Source organism: Triturus cristatus, chromosome 4_2, assembly GCF_964204655.1.
Source record: "Triturus cristatus chromosome 4_2, aTriCri1.1, whole genome shotgun sequence".
Classification (NCBI taxonomy): Eukaryota; Metazoa; Chordata; class Amphibia; order Caudata; family Salamandridae; genus Triturus; species Triturus cristatus.
In genome coordinates this window covers 214092554-214105626 of record NC_140586.1, presented here as the reverse complement: position 1 = coordinate 214105626, position 13073 = coordinate 214092554, and the positions used below count along the sequence as shown (strand labels likewise).

Here is a 13073-nt window from a genome sequence, read left to right as displayed (position 1 = left end):
TAGAAAAAAGAAAAGAAAAGCTGGATCCCAAACAGAACAAAATTCATATAAATCCTGACACTGGACACATACTAGCTAAACCAGTAATACCTTCAAAAAGGAAGGCAGACACTGAATACAGAATCGCTCTGAAAACGAAACCGGTCATGGCTTCCAGCCCTTTTAACATTCTTCAAACCCCTTCACCAATTCCCGTTATACCAGATATAGATCCTCTACACATTATATCATCAGGTTCTCCTAACACAAATCCTGATTTAGGTGAGGATGACTATAATTTTGATCAGTCACCACCGATCCATGGGATGACTATAATATAGACCTACCTCAAGATACAGACCCTGATCTATTTCCAGCAAAAAATTCCCCTCCTGATGGTAATACCGCATTTCAGGAAATAATTACTGGGGCAGCCAATTATCATGGAGTACCTTGACACAAGGAAGCACTAGAAGATTTCCTAATTGAAATCTTAGAAAAAACACAAAACAAATGTTGCCTATGTTAAAAGGTATGATGAGGCATACTAATTATATTTTTAAAGACCCAGTTTGAGCACGTAGACTAACACCTAGGGTGGACAGAAAATATAAACCCCCACCATCTTACAGTTTTTATTAGGAGTCAGTTGCCTTTTGATTCCTTGGTGGTCTCTAATGCCCAAAATAGGGAAAACATCAGGAGAGGGCACAACCTCGAGATAAAGAATCCAAACTAATAGATGCGTCTGGGAAAAGAGTAGCTGCTCAATTAGCCAACCATTGGCGTATCGCTAATATGCAAGTTCTGTTGTCCAGATACGATGGAGCTCACTGGGATGAAATGGAAGAATTATTGCAATATCTCCCAGAGGAACACAAAAAAGGGGGCAGGAAATAGTGCGGGAAGTAAAACTTATGCTAGAAGTATGTGTGTTGTAGATACACATGCTTTGCATACTCCTGCCATCTAGTGTTGGGTCCGGATGTTTGCAAGTTGTTTTTCTTCGAAGAAGTCTTTCCTAGTCACAAGGTAGGTGACTCCTGCTTTCGGTGATAGTGCGCATGGGCATCAACTCCATTGTTAGATTTTTTTTCTTTCCGCCATCGGGTACAGACTTGTAATGCTGTGCTCTAGTTTGAAACCGTCCTTTGGGGTCCCCTCGGTATGCAATCGACTGTACCCTTGATGGTATTGTTACCATACGCGTTTCCAATTCTCCGCATATCCATTCGATCAGGAAAGTCTCCTCTTCAGTCGCAAACATCGTGGGCGCGCGTCGGTCCAGCCTTTTGCTGATGGAACGGACTTAGTTTCAGTTCTATCCTCTGCGCCACTCCAAGTACCCTTGCACCGATCTACACCAAGTCTGCAACTTGTGCCTCTCACCAGAGCACAAGGAGGAAGATTGCGAGGCCTGTTGGTCGTTCCGATCGAAAAAGACTCTTCGAGATCGGGCTCGACAACGAGAAATGCAGGGCCAATGCCCTCAACATACTCCAGATACCTTTGGAGAAGAATCCGACACAAAGCGACAGCTGTGGAGGAAGAAGAGGTCTTCTCGGTCACAGAATCGGATTCCAACCTAGAGATCAAATTGAAGCCCAGCGCCTTGAGACCCTCACGGGTGAGTAGCATGCTTATAATCCCCTGATTGATTGAAGTCCGAAGACATTCCATCGGGACAGGGTGTTGAGTACAAGAGCCACTGTACCCCATAAACTATCTTCCACAAACATATAGCTTCGACACCACCTCTGCCTTCAAGCCTTGGTCGGCACAAAGACAATGTTTCCAACGCCCCGCCCTCCGGCCCTGCACTGAAACAAATGGTCAAGCCTTCTGGCTCGGGGTCGAGACAGACATTCTTTGGATCTATAACATACCGCTCTGAAAGATAAATTTAGTTCGGAGCCGAAATCTTCTGCTTCAAATGACAAAAAGGACAAGTCCAGTTTGGAGCCAAAATCTTCGGCACCGAAATCAAAAGATCTTCAAGATCCCCCAGAACCGATCTTAGATGTTATGAAGGACAGATTAGATCCGAAACAGAAAAAACTATATATTATCCAGATACTGGGCATATTTTAGCAAAAACTCCTTCCAAAAGTAAAGTCCGTTCAGAGGAGGACACTGGATATAAGATTCTAATTAAAAAGTACATAGCTACAAGTCCTATCCATCCTACTTTGCCATCCCCTCCACCATCTTCACCACAACTGCCAGGCTCAGATCCACTACACATAACACCACAGGGATCTCCTCATACGCAGCCTGATGATGATGACAATGTCCCTTTGCCAATAGATCCACGCGACCCTTCACCCCGTTCGAACAGCTCGCCCGTACGTTTGGGGCGTATAAGGGACTGATTTCCCGCATCTACGGGGTGTTACAGCGGTCGCAGCGTCCGGACCCCCACCCTTACCAACTGCGTTGGCAGACTGTTCCCGGCTCAGGTGTTACTCCCCCTCAGTGGGCCAGGCTCTGGAGGGATATTCCGAAAATCTTACGTAGCATTCCCCAGCAGGAGTCGGCCTACAAGGTGATGACTCAATGGTACTACACCCCTGCCCGGCTTCAGAAAATGTTCCCCACGACATCCCCCCCTATGTTGGCGCTGCACGCAGGCACTGGGTGACTTTATCCATATTTGGTGGACATGCCCCCTCCTGGCTATCTTTTGGAAGGAAGTTTTAAGCCATATCAAACGGGTTCTGGGATACCCCCTGCCTGCGGACCTGTTGGTGGTGGTACTGGGCCTCAGACCAGCGAACACGCGAGCCATGACGGGTCGTGATCGGCACCTGAGCCTCCACATGCTAAGTGCTGCCAAACAGACGGTGGCCCTCTATTGGAAAAAGGCGGAGACGCCCTCCATAAACGTATGGTTCACTCTCCTGTGGCATGTGGTGGCGATGGAGCTGCTCACGGCATGTCTTCAGTTCCACGACACTCACTTCGAGAAACTCTGGAAGCCTTTGGTGGACCACCTAGGGCGCTTGGAACATGCTCGATTGCAACCACCATGACTTCGGGCCCAGCGGCTCTTCGACGATGCGCGGTGTCCTGCGGATCCAGGGGGCTTCTGGGGGTCGCTGAATGATAGGTGATTTGGGTTCGCCTCTGCCACCCTCTGAGCGGGGGGAGACCCCTGCCTTTGAAATACTGGGCCCTCCCAGCCTCCATGGGCTGAGGATAGTTTTGATGACATTCCTTCCCCCCCCCCCCCCGTCGACCCCCCTCGCTCTACTCCAGCCCCTCTCTTTCCGTTCCCTTTCCCACCCTCCTCCTCCTTTTCTTTTCCTTTTCTCTTTTACGTTATTTAATTCCCTTTTTACCATTATTGTTATTATCTTTCCAGTTGGTCTCCAATTTAGGGACTGTTCTGAAGGGTTCGCATGCGGCGATATAGAGGTATGTCTGGGGCGCCTTGCTGCGCGTCCTTCCTTTGCCATGATCAGTCTAGCGAGGATGGAGCTAGTCTTTACTTTGGATGTTCTTGCTATATTAGATTTTTAAAGCATATTTGAAGTTTGCAGAAATCGATAGAAGAAATTTCACAGAAAAAGTCAATGGTTTCCTATGGAAGAAAATTGGGTTACTGGTAAGTACGGTTGTGAACATTTTTCAGGGTCAGTGTTGGGCACCAAGATCCAGCACTGGAAGCTCACCTAATAGCAGGTGAGTATTTTCGTTTTCGTTACTCGGCTGATTTTTTGTGAATATTTTAAGTTTTGAAAAGTCCACTCTTAGAAGAAATTTCAGGAAAAACCAGTCAATCTTACCCTATGGAGAAAATTGAGTTATCGGCTTTCAGGTAAGTACTCGCCTGGCAAAGTTAAGGTTCTGGGCACAGACTCGGGGGTCTCCCAGGGTCAGGTAGGAACAGTTGTTACACCCTCAGCGGCACAGGGGCAGCCGGGTGCAGAGTGAGTTAGGCCCAATGTTATCCTATGGGAGGCAGGGTGGCCTTGGTTGGTGGCTGCTGACTAGCAGGCCACGCGGCTATGGGAGCTGGGCTCCTGTTCACTTGCTCAGGGAAAATGGGGAAGTAGATAGGTGCAAAGGTTACACTGCCAGGGCCACTCGGGCGGCAAGGTGCAGGGTGCTTTTGAGCCTTCGGGCGCTCAATTGATTTCAATGGGAAAGCTCCAGTTTAGAAAAAGACTGCATGCTCGGGGACGAAGATTCTTCAGGTGCCACCACCTCTTTGAGAGGTTAGTTGGAGGATAGGTAGGTACCCAGGAGTTGGGCACAGGGGGCCGCGGGGCGCCAAGTGCAGGGGTGCCTTTTGGTGTCGGGAAATCTTACCCTCTATTGATCGCGGTGGGGGGGTACCTGGTTCTGAGGCTGCAGGTGTCGTTAAGAGCATTGAGGGATGTCCTTGGGTGCCGGACTCGGGATCACAGTCGCCGTGGGGTCATCCTCGTGGTCTTTGTTCACTCCGGCACAGGCCAGGCTTGGCGGGTGCAGAGTGTGAAGGGTTTGCGGTTCCGGGATGATGCCAGGGATTAGAAGCAGATTTTGAGTAGAGCCTCTACTCATGGGAGTCCCAGGGGCTTAGAGCCAAAAGGTAGCCAGGTCCTCCGGGGTTTGTGAGGTTGCTGGCCACAAGAGATGCCGGGTTGGAGCAGGAGCAGGTTCGAGGGTTGACAGGCCGGTAGGGCTGGGGCCAAAGCAGTTGGTGTCTTCCTCTTCTTAGCAGCTGCAGGGCAGGTCTTCTTTCTTCTTGCTCTTTGTATTTTGGAATCTGGGGAAGGAAGGTTCAGGGTGCCCCTAAATACTAGATTTAGGGGCGTTACAGGTAGGTAAAGGGCAGGGACCAATGGGTCCCTGTCCTGGGGTGGGTACACCCCCTATTCTGCCACTCTCCTATGGGTTGGGGGCAGTAGCCTAGTCCTGATTGGGCAGGGCCTCCCATCGTCAAGATGGCGAGCGCCCTGAGATGTGCTTCACCTCGCCTCCCCCACCTGAGTGGTGGGGTTGGCAGGCTGGTACATCCCCTGTCCTTATTTGGGGTTTCCGGCCAAGCTTCCCGCCAGAGTGGGGGTTGCAAGTGGCCTGGGGAATCCCACAGAGGTGGCATGCCTTTGAAACTTCCCCCTGCCCATCCTGGGGGAGGAGATCTAGCACCTCGCCCAGGATGTGCATTGTTGCAGGCCCAGGAGAGCAGGGGCTCTCCTACCCAGGGGTCCAGCAAAATGGCTGCTGTGTGGCAGCCTCTCAGACAAGACGTGGATTGTAGGTTAGGTTTCAGGGGGCATCTCTAAGATTCCCTCTGTGGTGTTTGGTACATTAAATCCCACACTGGCATCGGTGTGGGTTTAATGTGCTGAGCAGTTTGATACCAAACTTCTCAGTCTTCAGTGTTGCCATTATGGTGCTGTGGAGTTCGTATTTGACAAGCTCCCTGCACCTGTGTTTTAGGGTACAGGGCCTCTAAGGGTGGCACAATGAGTGCTGCAGCCCTTAGAGGCCTTCCCTGGTTTCAAGGCCCTGGGTACCTAGGGTACCATTTACCAGGGGCTGACATGTGGCCAGGCTTTGCCAATTTGGGTTGGAGGTTTTGGTTTAGGGAAGTAACATAGGCCCTGGCCACCTGATTGGCAGGAACCCAGGGCACACTCAAGTCATTCAGCAATTCAGCAAAAAGTGGGGGCATACCATGCATGAAAGATGGCACTTTCTCACAGTGTGGTGCAGGTGTTCACGGACAACACCACCGCCATGTGGGATTGCAACAAACAGGGCGGGGTGGGGTCCTGGACAAGTGTCCACTGCGCCTCTGAACATGGCTGGAACATCAAGGCATCACCTTGATGGTTCAACACCTGGCAGGTTCTCTGAACGCCAGGGCGGACGAACTCAGCCGCCGGTGTTTGATGGATCACGAATGGCGTCTTCACTCGGAGGTGGTGCAAGGTCTCTTTCAGTAGTGAGGAGAGCCTTGGTTAGATCTATTCGCCACCGAAGAGAACGCGCAATATCTTCAGTTCTGCACGTTGGAATTTCCAAGGTGACACTCGCTCGGCAACGCTTTTCGTCGCGAGTGGAGTTGCGGTCTATTGTACGCCTTTCTGCCTTTACCACTTCTGCCCAGAGTGCTGAAGAAGATTCGGCGCGACCGGGCCCAAGTCATCCTTGTGGCTCCGTATTGGGCACGAAGATACTGGTATCCCGAGCTACTCAGCATGGCGACCGATCCCCCGACCCGACTGCCTCTTCAGGAGGATCTTCTGTCGCAGCAGCTGGGCACGTTCCTCCACCCGAACCTGTCGAACCTCCACCTCTATGCATGGAGATTGAGCGGCGACAGTTGACAACTTTTGATCTTCCTCCCGAAGTCTGTGTTGTCATTCTGGCTGCCAGGCGTCCCTTCACTAAGACGGTGTTCGCCTGCCGGTGGAACACGTTTATGGCATGGACCACAGCTAAGGCTGTGGAGCCCCTTTCTGCCCCACTTTCCGAAGTCTTCTGTTCCTTCTTTCTTTGGCCCAGCAGTGCTCTCCTCTGGGCACTATCAAAGGTTATCTTTTGGCCATCTCCGCCTTTTTACGGCTTCCAGATCAGCCTTCTCTTTTTAAGTCCCCGGTTATTAACCGTTTCCTAAAAGACATTAAGCACACGTTTCCTCCCGTGCCGTTCAAAATGCCTCAGTGGGACTTAAACCTTATCTTGACATATCTTATGTCTGCTCCCTTCGAGCCCCTTCATACCTGTCCTTTGCGTCTTCTCACTCTTAAGACGGCTTTCCTGGTAGCTGTCACCTCTGCCAGAAGAGTGAATGCGCTTCAGGCTCTTTCTTACAAACTTACTTTCTGTTCATCCAGACAAGGTGGTTTTAAGGACCGGTCCTTATTTTTTGCCAAAGGTTGTCACGCCCTTCCACATTGGGCAGACCATCACTTTTCCCACCTTCTTTCCGCCTCAGCATCCTTCAAAAGAGGAGGAGAGGCTCCACCATCTGGACCCAAAACGTGCACTCTCGTTCTATCTGAAGCGCACACAGCAATTCTGGGTGGATGACCAGCTCTTTGTTGGCTACGTGGGCACCAAAAACGGTCGGGCCATGTACAAACGGACCATCTCTCGGTGGGTCGTTCTTTGCATCAAAGCATGGTACTCGGCTAAGAAGGAGCCTCCTGTGGGGCTGCGTGCCCATTCTACCAGGGTAACGGCAGCCACTACTGCCTTGGGATGCAGCGTTGCCTTGCAGGACATTTGTCAGGCAGCTACGTGGGCCTCACTGCACCCGTTTACCAAGCATTACTTCCTTGACAGTCAAGTCCGGAGAGACGGCTTCTTTGGCCGTTCTGTTCTCCATGACTTTCTGGTGTGATTCTGTTCGCAGACCCACCACCGGGGTTGGTATTGCTGGGGTATCTATTCTAAGGTAAGGAATCTATTGCTAAAGTGTCTCTTTCAGATGCACAAGTTACTACTTGTATAACAATATATCTGTAAGAGACATTAGTTAGTGATAGATTCCTTACCACCCCACCCATCCGCCCCGTTCTGCGAACTGATTTTAGGGTTAAGGTCATCCCTCTCAGAGCCCTAGTTTCTTGACACCAGTGGTCAGTTTCTTGCATGGCTCTGCGTTCCTGGCGCGGAAAGTCGTGTACAGATCTTACGTCAGCGTGCATGGGTGGCGCCTAAGTAGTCTCTGTGACGTCATCTCGGTGCTTGCGACGCCAGCGGCGGACGCGGAGCTGCACGATGCCACCTACTGACGTGCAGGGGTACTGCTAGCAAAACTTTCCGGATCCAGTCTGGCGCCTGGGGATATTCTAAGGTAAGTAATCTATCACTAACTAATGTCTCTTACAGATATATCGTTACACAAGTAGTAACTTGTGCTTCTTTACTACTACTCCATTCTCACCCTCTGCGGGAAAACAATCTGAAGATGGAGTTAATGCCCATGCTCACTGACACTGAAAGTAGGAGTCACCTACATCGTAACTAGAAAGACTTCTTAAAAGAAAGAGTGTAAACATCTGGACCCAACACTTGATGGCGATCTATGCACAGCATGTGACTCTACAGCTCTACATGCCAAGTACAGATTCTTACTTCGTAAGTAGCATTTTCCTTATCAAACAATTGATACACCCATTGGTTAGCCACCGCTTTGGGAAAATCCTGCCATACAGTCTCTGCAAACCATGTGTATCGGCAGCACACATGCCTCGAACAGATTGTTACTTACATGTAAGCATCTGTTCTTGGCATGTACAGCTGTAGATTCACATGCCTCCTCCTCGGACACCTGTGGCTAATACAGTTCTTATTCACATTACAAATGCATGGGCATCTCTGTACCACACTCACTTACTCCATTCTCACCCTCTTGCGGGAAAACAATCTAACAATGGAGTTGATGCCCATGCGCATTATCACCGAAAGAAGCAGTCACCTTACTTCTTTACTGGAAAATACTTCTTCGAAGAAAAACAACTTGCAAACATCCAGACCCAACACTAGATGGCAGGAGTCTGCAAAGCATGTGAATCTACAGCTCTACATGCCAAGAACACATGGTTACGGGTAAGTAATATTTTCCTTTTTTGGCCCTTGTGCTGCAGTAGAGTACATGATGTGCATACTCCTCTATAGGGCTTGGAATTTTACAAGTTTTTCTTGAAGCTCTTTCAAGATGACTTGTGAGGTCTCCCTTGAAATCCATAGTACAGCAGCACCCAGACACCACCTCAGATTGGGATTTTTTTCCACCATCCGGTTCAGCTGTGTTTCAAGTGCTTTGGTAAAGCTGTACCTTGAGAGATTTTGACACTGGAGGAGAAGAGACCTGACACAGTGGAATCAAGCACACCAGCCCGCAACCAGGGATCACGCTGAAGACCCCAGGGCGAAGTCGTATGAGATGGATTAGTTTCAGGGCCAATTATGGAACGGTCTCCATTTTAAGTTTTGCCCCACTTTCAAAAGCAAGTTCTCCGGTTCTGAGCAATGTCTGTTCTGTAAACTTTCAGTGTCGCCAAAGAGACAGAAGGTAGGACTCAATTGAGTCTGCGTTGGGTGCAGTTGCTGAGGTCGTCAGAGAGTTGAAGTCAGTAAACCAGTTGGGTTGCCCATCCAGTAATCTGCATGCCCAACTGGAGCAGTGCCCAATTACTATTTTTAGCAGACTCTACCTCCGGAGACCAAGGTTCTACAGTGGCCCAGTGAAGCCTGCTTGTAGGACTTGGGACCTCATCTCTGATTCGGGCCTTTCCACCGTGGTCTATCGCAGCACCCTCAACCTCTAAAGGACACTTCCCCAAGCATGCCATGTACCAGCACCCAGAGGATTAGCTACCTAAGGAGTCCTGACTCCAAAGCTAGGAAAAGAACATCATACATTTGAGGGAGCAACCTCAAACAAAAGCTTTGACTTTAGTCAATGCCTCTTGTGGTGTCTGACACCCCTCTGCACTAAAACAACCTTTGACTCTAGAGTAGTCAAGATGCATAGAAATCCCAGTTCAAAATCAGCTTCAGGTCGTTCTCTTTGAATATGGATCAAGCCTCCACACATGGGCTGGAGAGGACCCATGTCCCTCAGACAACACAGCTGGATGTACAACAATATTATTTTCGTAGATCTTCACACAGGTCATATTGCTCGGTTTTCGTACCCCTCACAGCCACTACACAAAACAATATGCTTACATTGGCTGTAAGTACAGAGGAAATCAATGCATTACTTTTCCCTAACAAGAGGAAAGTGACCTCCCTTGAAGCACAAGTACCCACTCAACTCTTAACTCACCTTTTGTATTCTGATTCAGATAAATATCTCTTCTGATGGATACTTGCCCCTGCAGATTCCTCACCTTTTGACTATCCCTGGCATCCGTCTGGCTCTTGAAACTTTCAAATAGCTCTCCCACTCCTTTAGGGGAGCAACCGCTCCATCATGAGATTACACGCAACTTCTTATGACATCACTGGAGCCTTATAGCGTCCTCGTCGAGCTGATCTCAATTCTTTTTTTTTTCTGTACCATCGAAGCAATCCAAAGCTCATCCACTGTCCTCAGGATTGTTTTTATTTGATTTCTCGACTTTTTTTTGTGTGTGTTTTTTGTTTGTTTTTCCCCCCAAGCTTTTCAGGTGCAATTTTCTATAGACTGTCACTGCCAAAACAAACCGGGTTCAAGCCATGTTTAGAGTGCGAGGGTCAGATGTCCCGCACAGACCCTCTTACCATCGGTCTCTGGTGCCTGAGCTCTGACCGCACCAGCGCTGCAAATCCTATTTTAAAATGCATCCCAAGACACTTAAGGAAGCCAAGATGTTCCTGACCAGAATACGCTATGAATGGCAGAGACTTCGGAAATCACAACCAATATCTAAACCTCCATCGCTCCATTCTTCAAAATCTAACAAGAAGCATAAGAAAAAGAAACAACACGAATCACAACTTGGAATTTCTAGAAGTCGCCAAGACCTTCCACTTCGTCCTGCATTGGAACCAGAGTGACTCAGAAGATTGATGCCGCGGCTTCGTTCTACCTGCCATTGGTTCTAGCCAATATTCCTTTTGTGATGCGACTCTATGGCCCCAGTCTGGGCACCCATACCCAGAGTTTCCAGCACCTGGAACGGAACTTACATTTTTCTTGAATGCAATGTTCTGTATGTTTAATAGAGCTATGATCCCCTCTGGAGCGCCGGCTGGCCCATGGGACAGCTGGCCTATTCCTTGGGGAGTTTTTCCGGTGGCTTATCAATCGGCACACTTCACACCATTATTCATGTTGCCTCAAGTGTCCTAGGCATCTACAACCCTTTCGCCGACAGCTCAGATGCGGGAATCAACGCCTCCTTTACCTGTTCTGGCCTCATCACCTTCAGACCACAACTGGTCTCCAGCGCCGGAACCTACTCAAATGGCTCCACAAACCGCATCATCAGTGCCACTGGCGACTCTGCCTCTTATGCTTCATCTCTATAGACTGGAAGCACAGAGGCTAGTGGAAGAAAGATTTGTATTCAGAGAAGCAGACCCCAGGAAGATTTAGCTTCTGTAGAAGGTACTGTGCACATTCTGAAGGACCCAGACTTAAACTTGAAAAATGCAAGTGGCTTCAATAGCTCCCTGTAGTGGGTAACTGTTCTCCCCTACGGGTCTTTCTCTCCCTGAAGTGACATAGAAGTAGAAATGCTGGATTTACAAATTACATCAATAGAATTAAAATCCAACATTCTCAGTTGTGCTTCATTCTGCTTCCCATTCTACAGAGCCGCTACTTCTTTTTAATGAAGCGCTGACGTAACTTATCTTAACTATCTTGGAGAAAACTACTTCCATGGCTGTATGCAGACAATAGCTCGTTGTTACAAAACAACCCCGGAGACCCAGACTTTTTGTCTACACATCCATCTCGAGAAAGCCTGGTAGTCCAAGGTTATTGTTCCTCCTAATTGACTCCAGGATTGTTTCCTTCCACACCATCTGTTGGGGAGTCAGAGAATCCACAATATGCCAAAAAGGTTTTGCCGATGAAGTATGGCTTCCAAGTCCATCAATACCGCCTGACTTATGGTAAGCTATGTGCATGCCCTACTGGACTCTGCTCAAACAGTCTTAGCAGTCCTCTCTCGTCTTCTGAGATTCAGGCACACTCCACAGAGCTCATAATTGTTGACCAAACCACTGCAAAGAAGGTGATAGATGCTGGCTTTGATACTACGAATGCCGTGGCTCGAGCAATGGGGACTTTGGTCTCTCAACATAGATACGCCTGGTTGTGGAACTCTGGCTTCTCTCAGGACTCAAGGACAACACACATGGACTTGCCATTCAATGGATCTTCCTCTTCGGTGTTAAGGTGGACTCAGCATTTGAGAGATCCAAAGAGAGTAAAGCTACACCAAGATCCCTCCGTCTGCAGTCCCAATCCAGGCATTACAGGAATTTAAGACGTTTTGCAGACTTAGTAAATTCTTCTCATTTCAAGGGCATCAACAGTATGCAACTCAGCAGAAATGGGCAACCACCCCCTATAGAGACAATGCAGAGGAAAACGTGCCCTACCCTTAGTCCCGCCTCTTCCTCATCCTCTCCCTAGTCACCACAGGAAAGGAGCCCCAATTCTGCCTCATCAGAACACGTGCTACCCGTTGGAGGAAAGGCTTTTAGATGAAAGTGGAACTCTTCATTTTGCTGTGCCTCCCCCCCCCCCTTACCCTTGATTCCTTGTGTGTTGAGGAAGAGATTTGCCTCGACTGGGACCAATTAACCTTAATTGCCCTGGACTAGCCATGAAGGGCGTGGTATGCAGACAGCATTCACCTCTCCATGTGACTTTAGCTCCATCTCCCTCAGTGACCTCCTCTTCTCAAGGGCAGGTTCTACACCCGGATCTCTAGTGCGTCCACCTACATGCCTGGTGATTGAGCTGGTCAACCTGAGCGCATTTTCCTTGGAAAGCAACAGACATTAGCACCCAGAAGTGTTTTTATAAAAAAAAATGTAGGCTCCCTAATTCATTTCGAGAGCAGAATGAAGTCAGCGCGGAGCCACATGGCAAAGCCTCCCGGTTAGATTTAAATGCGGTTCATTTAGCGTTCCATTTGCACGTTTATCCCACACTATTGTGTGGCTATTCATTTCTCTCAGGAAGCACCAGTTGTACAAACTGTTTTTAAAGGTTTATTCCAAGCAGCTTCAGTCTCTGCTTGCAAGATGTCATGGGTATCTGGGTACTAGTTTTTAGTACATGCATAGATCTACAGCAGCACATTCTGCAGAAGGGAATATTTTATGTCACTAACAAACCATTTACAGCTTCACTTATGCCCTAACCACCTCGGATGGCATGGCAGTAAAATGCCTCTGGTAAGAGAAATTTCACCTGCGTTTTCATTGCACATTTAATTTTCACTGTGTACAGAATTCAAAATTACTTGCACCTCCATAACATCTTATCCTAAGGCAAGAACATAATCTGAGGTGGAGTCTTTGCTGTTGCATTCTGGGTTTCTGGAAAGTATTGCGAGTCCTCTCAAAACCACTGCTTTGTAAGAAAAAAAACGTTTAGCGTTCCTAGTTAAACACCACAAAGCAAGTATGTGCACAGC

The 13073-nt window shown here is 48.6% G+C and overlaps 1 protein-coding gene across 10 annotated transcripts in view; it reads left to right on the top strand.

Annotated features, from left to right (window-relative positions):
- The window catches only part of TNRC6B (trinucleotide repeat containing adaptor 6B), a 1192955-nt gene that overhangs the window by 720057 nt on the left and 459825 nt on the right, over positions 1-13073 (top strand). The gene's annotated exons all lie outside the window — the stretch shown is intronic.